Raw genomic sequence first — 18,521 nt, forward strand, 5'->3', positions numbered from 1 at the left:
CCTGTGTTTCCTCCAGGAAAACATACAAGACTCAGGCACACTCATCTCTAAAAGCTGTAGCCACTGTAGCTGGAGCATAAAGTCCTGTGGGGCACCTACTGCCTCAGTCAGCCATTCAGCTCACAGAGGATGTCAGCCCACATGATCTCTCCCTTCTCAGAGCTCCTACAGCACTTTTTTGGGTCAATCCCACAGTTTAGCACCAAATTACAAATTATTTCAAGTATATTAATCTTTATTTCACCACTAAATTACCATAAGCTCCTTGAAGGCAGAGACCCTACTGTTACATTATTTTTTGGACCCCCAAGGTTGATATATACGTGTAAATCTCCTGCCATTTGATCCCCCTCACCCACTAGCTTCTCTGTTTTCAGCCCTAGGACTCTCTGGCGCTTTAGGTCACTAAATCCTCTGGTCTCTTATTTCCTTGTTCCTTTTGCCCTGCTGGGAGAAACTGACTGAGAATTTGCCCTGTTTCTGTCCAACTCTCCTTCCTCTTTTAGACAATCTCTAGACTCCAGCCCTTTACTCTTCTTAAGACTACAGACCTGGAAATGTTGATACTCATCAGACTGCTGAGGACCTGGGAACCCCTTCCCCATTAGGAGCACTGTTCTCCCAAGGACTGATCATCTGAGGTGATAACCCCGTGCTTCCCCTTGAATGCTAGGCCGTGTTCAGGGGTTTGGTTCTGCAAGAAAGGGAGACCCAAGATTTGACTCCCCACTCCCCCTACCTCCAGCCCCCGACTCAGCAGGAACAGAGAACAGGTCTAAAAGCAGTTTGATCGAAAAGCTCTTGGCGTATTTATCAGCTTTCAGAACCCCTCTGAACTACATAAGGTTCGGAGATAGGTTTGAGCTTACAAAGCCCCTACAGCCAGAGCTGATTCATAAGAGGTAGCTGGCATCCATGAGGGAAGAGGAGAGGAAGGAGAGAGATGTGCCGCAAGTGGCTGAGAGTCCAGTCACAGAACACTATCTGGTGAGAGGTGATGGACAAGGCCTGGAGAATCAGTAGTTAGGATGGAAGAATGGCTTCCATCTGTAGAATGCTCGGTTTGGACTGTTAGAATCCTTAAGAGATATGTAATGCAAAATCAGTCAGGTATCCTCTGGGCCTTCTCTTTTTGCTCTAAGCTCCCTGAGGACAAAGACTTTTGATTATCCTTCTCCAAGCCACTCCCTCACCATCCATTTTCCAAAGTGGCTGCACCATTTTACATTTCTATCAGCACTGTGTTTCTCCACATCCTCAACGGCACTTATCTTTTCTCATTATAACCATCCTAGTGGTTTTTCATTTGCATTTCCCTGATGGCTAAATTGATTGATTGTGTGTGTGTGTGTGTGTGTGTGTACAAGGTCGTTTGAACACTAGCTGGCCACACTCATTCAGTTATTTCAATAAACATTTATTTGTAATAGCAGTAAGACAAAGATCTCTGCTCTCAGGGGGTTCACAGAGTGTAATGGTATAATAGACATTTGTCCTTTTAGGGGTGTCGCTGTACAGCATTTGAACCCTTTATCTGGGGGAGAGGACACAGGACTCTTGCTAAGAAACAGGGCCCCCTTGTAGTTGGGGCACAGGCATGTGACTTAGGCTCCCTCAATCCAAGGATCCATCCCTTGAATTGGGAGCCAGTGACCCAAAGAAGTGGACAATCTTCTCCAATTCAGACAGTCATGAAAATGTGCCTCTTGGTTCTTCCAATGTGGGAAGTGTCACTGACCTTTGCCCCAGCTGCTGTGCTTTAAATTCACCCCAATATTTGCTGCTTTGTTCTGAAGCCACACTGCTCCCAGCCAGTGACTGAGCACAGCAGGGATACTAAGTCAGGCCCATTTCTGGGAGACACAGGACTATGTGGCCTGTGACTGTGGCAACAGAACTCCCCATCAGCCTGGTCAAACTTTATTAGCACTGCACTTCAGTCTACGACACTTCCTACCTAACCTTCTTCTTTCCTTCTCTCATCCATAAAGGTCAGATTTACACTGCGGTTTAACATCTCTCCCAGCTTCCTCCCTATGTTCTCTCACTGACATTTTCCCCAATAAATCTCCTGCATATCTAATCCCAGCTTGGTTTCTGCATCTCTGAGGACCTAAGCCAACCCACTAATGGTGCTAGCATGGTGGTAGTAATGGTGACAGCTGTGATGTTGGCTGTGTAGCCCTGAGTCTGGTTCTCCAGTCCAACTTGTGATTCTGGGAGCTATTTAATATGCTTTTAAGACAAGCATTTTCTGCTTAAATTAGCCAATCAATTTCTGTTGCTCACAACTAAGAACCCTCTGGATTATAGGGGAAGGGACAAAAACATTCAACTACAATACAGTGTGACAAGGGTTATGATAGAAGCACAGAATCTGTGGAACCACATAGGAGGCACCTAAGCCAGTCTTTATATCCTCTCAAATGAAATATCCATATGCTACCTGGAATTGCTGGTCAGCTCTTCTCACTAATTTTACAGGCCACCCCAAATTCAAAGGCTCACAACCATCTTCTCAATTTACCATTCCTTAGGAAGTAGTTCTCATAGTTACATTCACATAAGAATTATTTGGGAAAGAAGACTACTTGCAGATTCCAGGGCCCCATCCTTGGAGTAATGCAAGTGCTCAGAGGATCATAACTTGAGAAAAACTGTCCCAGGGATAGCTCTACAATCTGCTCCTAAAACAATTTTATCCATCATCATAGTGCGCATTTCATAAATACTGGCGGCAGTTGACCCCTCTGTGGCCTGAGCCAAAGTGAAGATAGACTTAAGAGTCAGTCCACACATGGGTCCTTGATTTCCTTGGGCTGCCCACGAAGAATATCACCTGTAGTTTGCTCCCTAGCACAATTCAGTAAGAATTAAACTATCCGCACACACTTTCATATTCTTTCCTATTGGGCACATTATATGCTTGTTGGACCTTAAGGCGTTTGACCTTATGGCCAAGGAAAGGAGATATTCCAGCCATGCCAAGAGGAGAAGGGGACTCCTCCTACACTATACGATGACTCAACGGATGAACTAAGAGTAGAAAGCTTGTATAAGATCATAAACCTTACGCCATTACCAGACATCCTTCCCAGTACTCCTGCCTCTCCTACTTGGCTTTACTACTAAAGGGTCCCCCAATTGTCAAGGACTTCAGTTCTAACTTTTAAAAAAGATGGAGTTATTATTAGTGGAAGAAGTCAGAGCAGCAGGGAAAAGTAGGATAAATTAGGTTGGCAAAGTCAGATCCCGGGAAGAGAAATCATGTAAAGACAGGGTAGTGAGATCACTGTGGGCCAGATAATGCACAGTCCTGCCTGGCAGGACAGAAATCAGGCCATGCCAAATCTCTCTGACCCACAGCAGTGTGGTGTAGTAAAAAGAGCTACATTATAGACTGGAGTAAAACACTGTGGGTTTTAATCCTGGATCTGCTTCTAAATCTTTGTGTGATCTTGGTCCTCTCTGGGATCTCCAAGATTCTGTCTAGCTTAACATCCCATGACATCGGTGTAGTTAGGCATGGCTAGGCCTCCTAGAATCTTTGATTCCACATGTAGTACTGTGGTTTTATCGCCACCAAGTAACTGAACAAGCCAATGACCCAAGTGTCCTAATCAATTTCTCCTAGAGATATACTCTCACATGTGAAATATAATATGTATAAGCATGTTTATAATAGCCAAAGGTTGGACACTACCTAAACATCCACCAACAAAGAACTGCTTAAATAAATTCTGGTATATCTCTAATAATTATGGAACGCTGTGCAGCCATGTAGCCATAAAGAAGCTCTTTATGTACTGATATGAAACAGCCTTCTATGTAAAAAGTGAAAAAAGTAGGGTGCAGAATAGCATTTATGGTATGCTACAATTGTATAAAAATTAGGGGTGTACATATACAAATATGCATAGAATACCTCAAGAAGGATACACAAGAAACTGGTAACAGTGACTGACTCCAGTGAAGGGAAATGGACAATGAGGGAGATGGTAGTAGGGAAAATAGATATTCATCTGTTCAAAACATAAAAAAGAATCTTAACGAGCCATGTCACAAACCCATCTTTTTCAACCATCTAGCAGAACGTAAGTGAACAAAGTTGGAAGAGACTTTGTTTCTGAAAGCAGAAAGAAGAGTCTAAGGCAATTTCTTGGCTCAGCCTGTCTCAGAAGTGTGTAGGTAGCTATGATGGGTCTTCAGCTATTTCCTTCCCTCTCTGCCTTCAAGCTTGAAGGTACATCTTGAGAGTTGCTTCAGGCAGCTGACTGTCAACAGAAACTGGAGAGACTAGGAAAAGCTTCTATTCGGGTGAGGCCTGGAAGAAAAGTGAAGCAGAAGCCAAAAGTTCACAAACTACCAAGTAGGCATCTAAAGAGAATTTCTCATTCCTTGAAAAAGCTGTCACTGCACCCACAGTACATCGTGAGCTCACTGACACCAGATGAGATATATATCTTTGCACTATCAGTCCATTATCAGTCCCCTATAAGAACAAAAAAGAGTTCATTCTTTTTTTCTGAAATGAATATCATAAAGAGCATTCACTGAAAGCTAGTAGCAATATAAAAAGTACAAAGTTTTAAAAGATATATAATTCATAGCCAAGAACTAACCATAGATTAAAACGTTCAGTGGGAAGAACAATTTGTCCTCTATTTAGACTTATTTTATGAAGGATAATCATATGTTAAATTTAGTGAAGAATCATGCTTTGAAATACAACTCATTAAGCAAAAAGTCTAGGGCTTGGGTTTAATATTCTGGATGGGCAAATTTAACACTTTGTTGGTGAAGATTAGCTTTAACTATTATATAACTTGGAATAAATGAAAGAGCTCTTTAGTTTTCTTTTATTATTATTAATTTTTTTTCTTTTTTTTTTTTTTGGCTGCGTCGGGTCTTAGTTGCGGCACGTGGGATCTTTTGTTGTGGTGCGCGGACTTCTCTCTAGTTGTGGTGTGTGGGTTTTCTCTCTCTAGTTGTGGTGCACGGGCTCCAGAGTGCGTGGGCTCTGTAATTTGTGGCACGTGGGCTCTCTCGTTGTGAGCTCAGTGGTTGTGGCACACAGGCTTAGTTGCCCCGTGGCATGTAGGATCTTAGTTCCCCGACCAGGGATCGAACCCATGTCCCCTGAATTGGAAGGTGGATTCTTTACCACTGGACCACCAGGGAAATCCCAAGAGCTCTTTAGTTTAAATAATATTAATACCAGCATTAATTGAGTGCTTATTATGTGGCAGGTACTGTTGTAAGTCGTTTATGATGTGATTTAATACTCACGATGCCCTTATGGGATGGGGCTATGATCATTTCCAGCTGACAGATAAGGACATTGACGCGCAGAAAAGTTAAGTGGCTTGTCTGAGCTAAAACAGCTCAGATAGTACGGCTGGGATTTGAGCCAAGGCAGTCAAGCTGTGGTGCCTGGGCCCTAGGCATTTAAAACAACAAACAAATTGTGTGGAAAATTCAAATAGGGCCTGCAGGGAAATATTAGGAATCGACTGAACAATTCCAAGGACACCAGCCAGAAAGATCAGGATTTGTGAAGTCCGTATCTGAACAGTCACTTAAATGGTTTCCTTGGCTAGTTTCTATATCCTACATCTTCTGTCCTTATCAAGCTTCCTATGATTCCTCTATCAACATGTCACTCCTTTGATCAAAAAGCTTCCAAGGGCTCCTTTCTGCCTACCTGATAGATCTGAAACTTGAATGTGCATCATACACACCTGTGGAGCTTACTTATAATACTGATTTCCTAAGCTGTGACCCAGAAAAGTTGATTTAGTAGGTTAGGGTGGGGCCTGGGAATCTGTGTTTTAAACAAGCTTTGCAAAACATTGGCCTATGTGGACAAAGCCCAAACACTTTGTTCTAGCATTCAAGGCTGTCCATGACCTGGCCCCAACCCATCTAACTCCTGATATGAATACTCTATTCTAGAAAGGCCATTGTCCTCTAACTTCTCACATAGGAAGCGTTTCTAACTCTAAACCTTTGCCCACACCCTCCTACCCATCTGGAATGACCTCCTGCCTTCTTTCCTCCTATCCAAACACTATACATCCTTCAAGGTGAAGCCCTAGTTTCACCTGCTCTACAAGACTTAAAATCCTTAAACTCTCCAGACCAGAAGGATTGAACAATTAAGTCTCTACTGTCTGACCTCAATCCTTTTGGTATTTAACTGGTTTCAAGAGTATATGCCTTGCTTCCCCAATTAGACTGATGGCTGCCACTACCCACATGTGGCTATTTAAATTTAAGCTAATTGATTAAATACAATTGAAATTTCCATTCCTCAGTCACACTAGCCACATTTCAAGTGCTTAACAGCCACATGTGCATTGGTCAGCACAGAGAGAGAACATTTCCACGTCACAGAAAGTTCTAATGGACAGCGTTGTAGGAGTCTGCTATGGCTGTCACAGCCACAGCTACCTTCTTACATACACTCCCTATAAACATTGCTTGCCGTGAAGTTAAGTAAATATGTATCCTGACCACAAAAAAGTGATGCATTTTCTTTTTAAACTCTGATTCCTATTTCCAGTAAAAATAAGGAGCTCAGAAGATAAGTTTCGAATGTAAATATCACTCAGCATTTCTAATCAAGTCTCAAAACCCTTGCCTTTTCTCAGCTCTCATCCTCCTTGACCCGTCGGCTGTATGTGGCATTATGTAGAGCGGATTTCCCTTGTCTACTCAAAATGCTCTCCTCCTTTGCTTCCATGACGCTGTAACAACCAGAACGATCACCATTAATATACTGAGCTCTTACTGTGTGCAAGACACTGTGCTAAGCATTTTACATACCTCATCAACCATATTAGGTAAATACTATTATCACCATTTTATAGATGAGGTATCTAAAGTTCAAAGAGGTTAACTGATTTGCTCAAGGTCACAGAGCTAGTAAGTGGTGGTGCTTGGACTAGAAACCTAAACCTCTCTTAAGGTTTTTCTCAAGGGTCATTACTAGATCAAATGCCTAAAATAGGCAAGGCAGACCATCAATTACAACATCAAAGAAAGGAAACAACCCATCGAAGGGAATCTCTTCTTTTCTTTTCTCCCTTTTTCTTCCCTGCCCTTCTAAAACTCTCTTTTATTCTATCTCACATAGGCCTCTGATAGATTTTCAAGGTCTTAACAGCCTGGGGAATTTAAACCCACTTAATAAGTACTTGAGAAAAAGTAACCATAGTAGGTCAGGGAGAGCAGGGACCATATATTGCCTTTCATTTTCAGGAATTCTGTTTTTTCCTAAATACCCTGTAGGCCCTTAACATTAAAACCTGTGTTGTTCAGGACTTGGAATTTCGATTCAAGCACTCTGCCAATAGTCCATTTTAATTACACTGGAGACTGTTTATAGCTTTTCTGTTCTCTGGGCTAGACTTTGTGTCCAGCAGCTACTACTAGAGGTAGTCAAACATAATAGAAATGCTGGAGGAGTCTGGCTTTAGGCTGGAACAGTCACCTACTTACTAGTGTTTCACATTGCCCTGTTTGCTGATACCCTTAAGCAGGTCAAACTTAAGCATTCGTGGCCAGTACACCGAGGGTGAGGATATAGGAAAAAAAAGTTTATAGCAACTCTGAGCCCTGACTTCATGTAAAAGAGACAAGCTGTTGATCCCCTAAACTCACCAGGCTCCTATAATGTGTTCTGAGCTACATAAGGCGTAGTTACTCGAGACAGGGAGCTATGTTAATGACTATGCAGACCCTTTAGGGTTTGAAGCCTCCATTACTTAGGTTAAAGAAGAATAAGGAGTATGGAAAATCTCTGTACCTTCTCCTCAATTTTGCTGCGAACATTAAACTGTTCTAAAAAAGTCTCTGTGGTTGCCAAGGTCTGGGGGAGGGACGGATTGGGAGTTTGGGATTAGCAGATGCAAACTAGTATACAGAGGATGGATAAATAACAAGGTCCTACTGTATAGCACAGGGAACTATATTCCATATCCTTGATAAACCACAATGGAAAAGAATATGAAAAAGAATGTATACATGTATAACTGAGTCACTTTGCTGTACAGCAGAAATTAACACAACATTGTAAATCAACTATATGTCAATAAAATTAATTAAAACAATAAAGTCTTAATAAAAAAAGAAAAAGAAGGAATATTGGCTTCTCTTCCTAGCTCTGCCACTAACTGGCTATGCATGTGTATGTGTGTGTGTGTGTGTGTGTGTGTGTACAAATATTTAGTGAGAACTTTTTTCCTTTTACTATCCATTCATGTACCATAAATATTATAGGGTATTGTTCTGTGTTCTTATATTTTACATAAGCGTAATTATACAGAATTTTATGCAAGTTTTTTCTCAACAGTATGGTTTTGTTACATTTTGCTCTAGTTCTATATTGCTACATGGAGTTATAACTCATTTCAACTGCTTTATGGAATATCGTCAGATGAATTCACCATACTATAGTTTATGTATTCATTCTGTTGATAGTAAAAAATGGAAAACAACCTAAATGACTATCACAAACTAAATCCTTCAGTGGACATCTGTACGTGCATACGTATCCTTATTCACATGTGGGAGAGTTTCTCTTGATTAAAAATCCATGAGTGCTGTACACCTGAAACTAACACGACATTGTAAATCAACTATACTTCAGCCAATCAAGCAAGCAAGCAATAAATAAATAAATAAAATGTACAATTTTTAAAAATCCATGAGTGGAATTACTTGGTCATAGGGTATGCATAAGTTCAGCTTTAGTAGACACTGGCAAATACTTTTCCAAAGTAGTTGTACCAATTTACACTACCACCAATAGTGGAAGAAAGTTCCAACTGACCCACATTTTCATCAATACGTGGTATTGTAGGTCTTTTTTCATTTTAACCACTCTGATGGATGTGTAGTGGGATCTCATTGTGGTTTAAGTTTAATTCCCATGATGACTAGTAAGATGGAGCACATTTCATAGGTTTATCATCTGATATGCTTTCTTAAAGGAGATATGGACAAGAACGAGAAAGAGGTGAGAGGAAGGATATGGGGGGGAGGTAGTGACTAAGGGATGGGTGTGGGATGATAACACTGTAGAAAGGGGAGCCTAAGGACATTAAACCACACTTTCTAAGCAGATCAGTTTTTCTGAGGGCTAGCCAAGTGTACACAGATTTGGGAGTCTCTTAAATTCAGCAGCTAAAGGTGCTATAAAGGTGCATGTAAAAGTGTATGTTAAACATGTTTGAAGTAAATCATAAAAATCTGGCAGCGACCAAAGGCCAAGTTCTCTTTTTCACAAGAGCAGCAGCTCTGGCTGCTTCCTGGCACCCTTCAACAAGTCGAGTTCCGAACGGGCTCTCAACGCCCTCATCTCAAAAAATGACAGCTCTGGCTTTGTGGATTCCACTTACAAGGCCACATGATACCAATGTTAAAGAGCACAGAATGGTAAATATTCTTCCCTTCCAGCTTTACTGAAGTATGACTGACAAAATAAAATTGTAAATATTTAAGGTGTACAACATGATTTTTTTTTTTTTTTTTTTTTTTTTTTTGCGTTACGCGGGCCTCTCACTGTTGTGGCCTCTCCCGTTGCGGAGCACAGGCTCCGGATGCGCAGGTTCAGTGGCCATGGCTCACGGGCCTAGCCGCTCCGTGGCATGTGGGATCTTCCCGGACCGGGGCACGAACCAGTGTCCCCTGCATCGGCAGGCGGACTCTCAACCACTGCGCCACCAGGGAAGCCCCAACATGATGTTTTGATACATTTATACATTGTGAAATGATTACTACAATCAAGCTAATTAACATATCTATCACCTCACATAGTTACCTTTAAAAAAATGTTCTTTTTACCTAGCACCAATCAAACAGAACTTTCTATGGTATTCAGTAATAGACTGTAAAGTAACATGGTTTAGATCACTGCATCTCAAGCCTTCATGTATGTGTGAATCCCCTGGAGATGGGTTACAATGCAGATTCTGATTCAGGAAATATGAGGTGACACCTGAGATTCTGTGCTTCTAACAAGCTCCTGGATGCTGCTGATCCAGGACCATACTTTGTGCTTACAACATGAGCTATGGAGCCAGACAGACCCGAGTTTAAATCCCAGCTCTGCTTTCTTAGCTGTGAAATCTCTGGTAAGCTACTTAATCTCTCTGAGCCTTAGTTTCCTCGCCTATAAAAAGATAAAAATTACCTACTTCATAGGTTTGCTGTGAAGGTTAAGTAAAATAATGCATATAAAACATGTATAGCCCAGTGCATGGAAAGAGCAAGTAATTGATAAATGCCAGCTATTGTTAATATTCCACGAACTGGCACTCCTACACATTATGATACTCCGAAGACTGCTTCAGAATGATTATCTGGAAGCACTGCAAGAGCCTAGATTAATCACAGAGAGACAGATTGAATCATATTTAGTCATATTTCATGTTGAATCATATTTAGTCATATTTTATGTAAGGCTTACTTTATTGTATTCTAAGCCTTTGAAAATTGAGACTTCATCTGTTTCAGTCAGGGTCCCAGCAGGGAACAGATGGTGCACTTGCATTAGCATAATTAGTGGAAAGTTTACAAAAAGGACTATCCACAAGTGTGAGCAGAGTATAGGAAAACAAAGAGGGATAGATAGTGCAGTAACTTGGTGCTGTTACCACCCCTACACCCAAAAGTATGAGGGGAGGGAACAGATACCAGAAAAAGGAGAATGTGGTGTAGAGAGGGTCCCCTTGAAAGGTGCTATGACCTTTAGTTAAGGGATAGCAGCCAACCAGAAGCAATCCTATAAGAAGGAAGCCAGGAATAAACAACCTGACCTCAGTTTCTTTTCTCCCTTTGATGTCCTGCCAGGGATCTCCACTGCCCAAACCCTACCAGAGGCCAAGAAGGAAAGGGAACTCACTGATGTAATCCATATAGGTTAGCCTCCTGGGGCACAGAGCAGTGTATAAAAGGGCAGAGGGTGGATCAGGAAGGGTAAGCAAAAGATATCTGGTACATCATCCATGACACATATACTCAACCAAAATTCTATCCAAAACAGAATACTATTCTGACCAAGCCAAAAGAGAACAGACTACTATTTTAGACAAAGCTAAACTCAACTAGTTTATCACCAAATGAGGATCAATAACTTCCAGGGTATCTCCCCATCAGATGTCCTATAATCATCCAAAACTCAACACAGCTACAACTGAAATCATCTTCCTCTATCACCATAACTCAACTTTCCCATTTCTATCAAAGGTGGCCTTTGATATGTTAGTCTCTCAGCCTGAAACATTCTTCCCTTTCCTCCTTGTATATTTAAATCTTACCTACTTACCTTTAAGTTCTAACTCAAACACTTCTCCCTCCTTCAAAAGGTCTTCCCCCCAGCTATTTTAGCCTACAGTGATTTCCCTTTTCTCTGGACCCTCATTGCCAGTAATTTAGTCACTAGTGTCAGGTATTGTTATTTAACTAGTTTGCGGTATATATACCATTGCCCCAACTAAATAGTACACTTCTTGAAGGCAGGAACTATGTCTTAACTTTATTTTTTTCTCCTTGTCAAGACCAAGCATCTTGAGACTTACTGAATATATGTACATGATAAACACCTAAAGAATGAAGAATAAGGAAAGAATAGCAGGATTCAAATTTTTAATCTCATTTTTCTATGATAGCTTCTCAGAAAAAGGCTCTCTGAAGAACTGCCTAGCCTTACGTAGAAATATGCAAGCGCAAAGGACAGCTCTGTGCTCATCTATCCACTTAGCATTTTTAAAACACTCTTCTAAGTAACCCTTGGGTTAAATAGAGAATCAAAACAGAAATTACAAACTTTTTAGAAATGATCAGCAAGGAAGTCAAAACCCATGATATGCAGCTAAAGTGGTACTCATAAGAAAGCTGTAGCATTAAATTCATTTATTTATTCCAATATATTTCAACTGATAATACATTAATTATTTTCACTGACAAAAAATGAATTAAAGTCAACTCAAGAATACACATAAATAACAATAAAATATACCCAAAGAAATAATTAAATATTTTTTCAAAATTAATGGCCCACTTCTCTCTAGTCTTCCTTCTTACAACAACAAAAAAAACCTGGACAAAATAACAATCAAGTGCAGGAAGACTCTGAAAAGTGGAAAGAAGAAAGTGGACTGCCTGGAGACTTTAGGATGTGAGGAACACTACAGTGGTGAGTTGCCTGGGATTTCTTTTTGCTTCCCATATATTGCAGATAAGGCACTGGAGAAGACTACAGCCTGGAATTGCCAAAAAGGCCCAGACCAAGAAAAGCCCCAAGAGAAGATTGTTCCCTTTAGTTAAATAATCAGGGAAATGGCTGCCTAGCCAGAACAGAAAATATTTTTGATAATACCCAACCTACTTTAACCAAACATCAAAGGAAAAACTGTCCCTTCCCTGTGGTGTCAGTGGTGCCAAATAGAGTCACCCATGTCTGGCCCCTCATGGCAGCAGTTAGACAGGGAGAGTTGGCCCTCTGTTTCCCCCACAAGTGTGATATCAGTGGGACCAAACAGAACAGAACTTCCATCCCACCTCCCTGGTAGCAAAGAAGTGGAACAAGGCAATGCAAGGTGGTGCTAGCTGGCACTCCATTAGCCCACTGGAGTAATGTTAGTGGGGCCATCTCCACCTGGCAGCTGTGAGGTAGTGAGAGTCAACCCTCCATTCCCCATTTTTCCATCTGGTGTTGAGGAGATCTAGCAAGGAGCTGAACTTCCACACCCTTCAGGAAGTAACTGGAAAGAAATTAACAGAGCCTCAGGGGGGCTGTGGGAAAATGAAAGAAGGACAGAATTTATATCATTGGAGTCTCAGAAAAAGAGAAAAAAGACTATAGGGCTGAAAAAGTATTTGAAGAAATAACTGGCTGAAAGCTTCCCAAAGATGAAAATGTGGATATTAGTAGACTGTGATAAATTACTTATGTATAATGTAATAATTAGAGTAACCACTAAAAAATCTATTGAAAAATATGTTCAAAACGTGTATAGATAAACCAAAATGGAATTCTTTAAAAAGGTTCAAGGGACATCCCTGGTGGCGCAGTGGTTAAGAAACTGTCTGCCAATGCAGGGGACACGGGTTCAAGTCCTGGTCTGGGAAGATCCCACATGCTGTGGAGCAACTAAGCCCGTGCGCCACAACTACTGAGCTTTCACTCTGGAGCCTGTGTGCCACAACTACTGAAGCCTGCGTGCCTAGAGCCCGTGCTCTGCAACAAAAGAAGCCACCACAATGAGAAGACTGCACACGGCAATGAAGAGTAGCCCCCGCTCGACACAACTAGAGAAAGCCTGCTTGCAGCAATGAAGACCCAATGCAGCCAAAAATAAATAAATAAATATCTTTCTAGAAAAATTGAAAAAAAAAAAGTTTAAGTAACACACAGCAAGGCAGAAAAAACTGAGAAGAGGAACAAAAAATAGAGGGAACAAACAAGAAACAAAAATAAAGCAGGAAACATAAGCCTTAACATATCAACAATTACATTAAATGGCCTAAAAAAACCAATTAAAAAACGAGTTTGGTAGAGTGGCTTAAAAAAACATGACCCAAACACGGTGTCTACAAGAAATCCAATTCAAACATAATGACATAGGTAGGTTGAAAAGAAACATTACATAAACATTACATAAACATAAACATTCTCCTCAAGCACACATGGAACATTCTCCAGGATAGATCATATGTTAGGCCATAAGTCTTAATAAATTTAAGAAGATTGAAATCATATCAAACATCTTTTCTAAACACAATGGTATGAAATTAGAAATCAATTACAAGAAGAAAACCAGAAAATTCACAAATAGTTGGAGGTTAAGCAAAATGCTACTGAACAACCAATGAGTCAAAGAAGAAATCAAAAGATAAATAAAAAAACATCTTGAGACAAATAAAAATGGAAATACAACATACCAAAACTTACAGAAAATATGTTCTAATATTGATTGCAGTGATGGATGCACAACTCTTTGAATATACTAAAAACCACTGAATTGCACATTTGAAATGGAAGAATTGTATGGTTTGTGAATTATGTCTCAATAAAGCTGTTATTTTTTTAAATGCATAGAACTATACACACACATAAATGAGTTCATGTAAAACTGGTGAAATCTGAGTAAGGTTTGTGCATTTTTATCAGTGTCAGTTTCATAGTTCTAATACTGTACTATAGTTATACAAGCTATTATTAATAATAGGGAAAGCCAGGTGAAATGTACATAGGACCTCCTTGTACTGTGAATCTATAGTTATTTCAAAATAAAAAGTAAAAATCCTGAATATACCATCAACAGACAAATGGATAAAGAAGTTATACACACACACACACACACACACATACACACACAATGGGATATTACTCAGCCATAAAAAAATGAAAACTTGCCATTTGCAACAACATGGATGGACCTGGAGGGCATTATGCTTAGTGAAATAAACCAGACAGAGAAAGACAAATACTATATTATCACTTATATGTGGAATCTAAGAACTAAAACTAGTGAATATAACAAAAAAGAAACAGACTCACAGGTATAGAGGACAAACTAGTGATTACCAGTGGGGACAGGGAAGGGGAAAGGGCAAGATATGAGTAAGGGATTAAGAGGTACAAACTACTATGTATAAAATAAATAAGCTACAAGGATATATTGTACAGCACAGGGAAAACAGTCAATATTTTATAATAACTATAAATGGAGTATAATCTAGAAAAATTCTGAATCATTATCTTGTACACCTGAAGTTAATATATTATAAATCAACTATACCTCAATTAAAAAAATATAAACATTCATCTTGTTAAAATAAATCCTGAACATAGGGCTTCCCTGGTGGCGCAGTGGTTGAGAGTCCGCCTGCCAATGCAGGGGACAAGGGTTCATGCCCCAGTCCGGGAGGATCCCACATGCCGCGGAGCGGCTGAGCCCGTGCACCATGGCCGCTGAGCCTGCGCGTCTGGAGCCTGTGCTCCGCAATGGGAGAGGCCACGACAGTGAGAGGCCCACGTACCGCAAAAAAAAAAAAAAAAAAAAAAAATCCTGAACATGAATGTTTATTCTAGCTCCATTCACAACTGCCCCAATTAGAAATAATCCAAATGTTCCTCAAAAGATAGAATAAATACACTGTGGTACATCCACACAATGGAATACTATTTAGCAATAAAGAGAAACCGACTATTTATATATACAACTATTTGGATGAATTTCAATGGCATGAAGCTGATGTAAAAAAGCCAGTTTTAATCATAAATGTATGATTCCATATATATAACATTCTCGAAATGACAAAACTATAATAATAGAAAACAGATTATTAGTTGCCAGAGGTTAGTGGGGTGGGGGAGGTTGGGGAAGAGGTGAAACTATAAAGGGATAGCAACAGAGAGCTTTTTGGGGTGATGGAACTGTTCCGTCTATAGATTGTGGTGGTGGATACATGAATCTATGTGTCTTAAAACTGTATAGATGTGGGTTTTTAAAGTCTATTTTAAGGTATGGTAATGTTGAAAAGAAAAGAGAAAGGAATAGAGGATAAACATGTAGATTAAATAAGATGATGGTTACTAGGGTGTTCACTTTATAGTAACTCTTTAAGCTAAGTTTTGTTTTGTGTAGTTTTCTGTATCTTTATTTTAACTAAAAAGTTGTTTAAAATAAAAATAACAGGGATGAAAAGGGAAATGGAAATAACCTGGGTCAGGGAAGGCTTCTTTTGAGGAGGTGACAGGAAGATGAGAGAACTGAGAGATGAGAACGAACCATGAAAGTGAAGGGTGGGAGGAGAGTATTTGAGGCAGAGAACTGGAGGCAGGAGAGAAGGGGTAGGATAGAAGGAGGTCCTGATGCAAGAACATGTAGCTGTTCACATCCCAGCAATAGGAGGTGTGTGTGTGTGTGTAGATTTATTATAAGGTACTGGCTCATGCATTTATATAGTCTGGCAAGTCCCAAAATCTGCAGGGTGAATTGGCAAGCTAGAGATTCGGGAGAGCCGACTGTTTAGTTCCAGTATGAGTCCGAAGGCCTGAAAACCAGAAGAGTGGATGGTTGTAGTTCCAGTCGAAAGGCCAGCGGACTCAAGACCCAGGAAGAGCCTGGGTTGTTTCACTTTGAGTCTGAAGGCAGAAAAGAAGTCAATGTCCCAACTCAAAGGCAGTCAGACTTCTGACTCCTTCCTCTCTTACTTGGGGGAGGGTCAGCCTTTTTGTTCTTAGTCCTGCCTCCAACTGATTGAATGAAGTCAAATTAGGGAGAGCAATTTGCTTTACTCAGTCTATTTAAATGTTAATCTCACCCATAAACACCCTCACAGAAACACCCAGAATAATGTTTGGCCAAATATCTGGGCACCCCATGGCCCAGTCAAGTTGACACACAAAATTAACTTATTACAGTATGTGTATTACAAATGTGTGAAACAACTTCATTGAAGGAGGCAGGGTAAGTGTGGTGACCCAACTGACTTTGGAAATAAGTGGAGTCTGTAACACTAAAGGCAAAAGAGAATGCACTAAGGAAATGTGAATGAGGTATGTACTTTAGTTAATAATAATGTATCGATACTGGCTCTTTAATTTTAACAAATACTAGTGTGAGGTATTGTAAAAATTAACAAACAGAAACCTCAAATAAAATAGAGTCAAGAAGCCAGAAGGGGGAGCTCTCACAACCTACGACAATAGCAGCCCCCAACAGGCAGCAAAAAAACTTAGTCTTTTCGCCTGGCAAGAGCTCAGCCAATGAGAGACTGCCAAAACTCAGCCAATGAAAAGCCACTATACTTCGAACTCTCAATTCCTCCAATGGACTCTCTGCTTACTAGCCTTCCCAACTTCCTCTTCGAACTGTCACTAAGAAGTCTCTCCTCCTTGTGGCGGAGGGACTTGCCTGTGGCTCACCACAGTTGCAGACACCAAATTACAATTCTTTGCTGACTCTGAGTAAATCCACTTTTACCTGAGAAGTAACTGGCAGTCTGTTTGTTTAAGGTCAACATTTTGGGGGCCCATACAGGGATCCAGAGGAGACCCCCGACAACTCTGAGGCTGGTGCACAGACAGGTACGGTAACTAAAAATCCCACTGAACGGTTTTTTATTGCTGACCCCGAGGTTTAAGGGCAAGTTTTTCTCCTGGATCCAAGCTCCTGCCCTCTTTGTGTTTTGAAGCTCTCCAGGTTTTATTTGGGATCTATTTTAATGGTTTAGTCTTTCTGATTAAGGCCTTATTCTGTCAGTGAGTACTTCTTTGGCACTTTGGCCTGTTATTATTATTTTTTTTTGAAATCAGGCTATTCCAACTGGAACTGTGGTAGCCTTCAGCTTGATTTCTTTTGGAACAGGAGTTGTTTCATTGGAACTGTGCTATTCAGCCTTCAGCCTGATTCCTTCAGGATTAGGGTGCTCCATTAGAGCTGTGCTGAGCAGCCTTTGGCCTGGCTCCTTTGAGATTAGAGTGTTCCCTTAGAACTGGCTGGTAGTAGTCCTGCAGGCTGTTTGAGCCTGTTTAAGCTGTTTAGGCTGTTTGAAAATTACTATTTTACTCTAAAGAAAAACCTCTGAGAAATGGGATCCCAATTATCTAAATACTTGAGGGCACCCTTACCTACAGGGACCCTGGCTGATTTTATGTTTAAAAACTGCAGTCCTGGAATTCCCTGGTGGCACAGTGGTTGAGAGTCCGCCTGCCGATGCAAGGGACACGGGTTCGTGCCCCGGTCTGAGAAGGTCCCACATGCTGCGGAGCGGCTGGGCCCGTGAGCCATGGCCACTGAGCCTGCGCGTCCAGAGCCTGTGCTCCGCAATGGGAGAGGCCAACAGTGAGAGGCCCGCGTACCGGAAAAAAAAAAAAAAAACCGCACTCCTTCCCCATGTACATTTCTAAGTAAATGGACCAACCTAACCAAAGGCAATTTAGAACATGAATGGTCATTATGGAGGACTATTGAAATTCCAAACTGACTTTTCTTAAGACCAAATTGACAACCACACCTGTAAAATTTCCAAAACTGAATGGAATGCCTATTTCAATTATTTTGAGGCTTCCAAACATTATCAGGAGCCTAAAATTGCATCTCTGCAAAGTAAGATTTTAAGATCCTCTGAGGCAAACAAAGAAAGATAGAATGGCTGCAAAAGCCTCATGCTCCTCTTCCCTGGCTTCTGCATCACAGATACTGCCTCCAGTGTCATCTTATTCCTTTCCCCTGGCTCTGCCTCCAGTGCCATCCTCCTTCTTCCCTTTTATGCCACCTATCCCTCCTCTGTAACCCTCAGTTCCCCCATACTAATTCTCTCACCAAACTTGCCCTTTTCTCTGAAACTCTCCCCACTGCCATTTCCTCTGAACTTACCAGAACCTGTCTCTCTAAAATTAAGCCTTGTGAGGATCCAGAGACTAAACTCTTAATTTTTTTATATCCCCTGGACTAAAGTGGAACTGCAAAGCTATAGTCAAAGATTGTCCCAAAGTAACTGAA

This window comes from Monodon monoceros, unplaced genomic scaffold, assembly GCF_005190385.1.
Source record: "Monodon monoceros isolate NGI ecotype Baffin Bay Population unplaced genomic scaffold, NGI_Narwhal_1 Super_Scaffold_22, whole genome shotgun sequence".
In the NCBI taxonomy this organism is placed as follows: Eukaryota; Metazoa; Chordata; class Mammalia; order Artiodactyla; family Monodontidae; genus Monodon; species Monodon monoceros.